Below are 1025 nucleotides of genomic sequence, written 5' to 3'. Positions count from 1 at the left end.
CAGGCATGTGTGTGTGTGTGTGTGTGTGTGTGTGTGTGTGTGCCCAAAATCCTGAGAGGAGAATGGAGGAGAAGGGATTATGGCATCACCATCTCCCCAGGTGGTGATTTCTTGCTTTCTGTCTCTGCCTCTCTGGTGAATGCATGTGCCCTATAGCAAAAACTCTCCCTAAAAGAAGAAAATAAAATTTAAACTGAACAAAGTAACTATTTTATTCTCTAATATTTTCTTAATCAAATATAAAAACACTTTTCATTACTCATTACAGACATATTAAAAGCAAGAAGAATAGCAGAGAAATATTATCTGCTAAAATTATAAAAATAAACATACTTTAATGTATCAACCAAGCTTTTGGAACATTAGATACTTTATCATGTCCTCTCTCTTGTAAAGTAATCTATGTGGGTATGTTGCACTCTTTGACTATGGGTCAATGTCCACGAACAGGTTCTCAGTGTTACATTTGGACTAAAGAGGACCGAGTTTCACTATGTAAAATCTCCAAAATAAGTAGATGAAGTTTGAGTCTGTATTTTTAAAATATACTAATTGTACAATCTTTCTTCAACTCTGAATTTTTGTATCTGGTCACAGGAGACTGGGTCCAGAGTGGAACCATCACATACATGAGGCTACGATTGACACCTAGAGTTCCGCATTGTACAGCCTGCATACTCATTGGCAGCATGTCCGATTTCTGTGTTCCTGACTTCTGTTTTACATGGGATTTTATGATGCATATTAAAATGAAAGGAAACACATATGGCCTTAAAAATCTTTTCTAGCTTTTAGAAGGTTTTAAAAGTGGGATGACAGCACAGAGCTTTAAAGTGGTATTGTACAGGGTATAATTCTAAAAAGTTGGTTATAATGACTAAAAGACAAACACAAGAAGTTTCCCCTTTTGAATGCATAAATATATATACATTTCAAAAATGACGAAATTTTACATCTAATCTGTTGTTGTAGTAAGAGAATAATGAGCAGTTATGGAATACAAATAATATTTAAGTAATTAGCAG

Source organism: Tupaia chinensis, unplaced genomic scaffold (assembly GCF_000334495.1).
Source record: "Tupaia chinensis unplaced genomic scaffold, TupChi_1.0 Scaffold149851_1, whole genome shotgun sequence".
NCBI classification, from domain to species: Eukaryota; Metazoa; Chordata; class Mammalia; order Scandentia; family Tupaiidae; genus Tupaia; species Tupaia belangeri.
Note: the sequence above shows the minus strand (reverse complement) of the source record.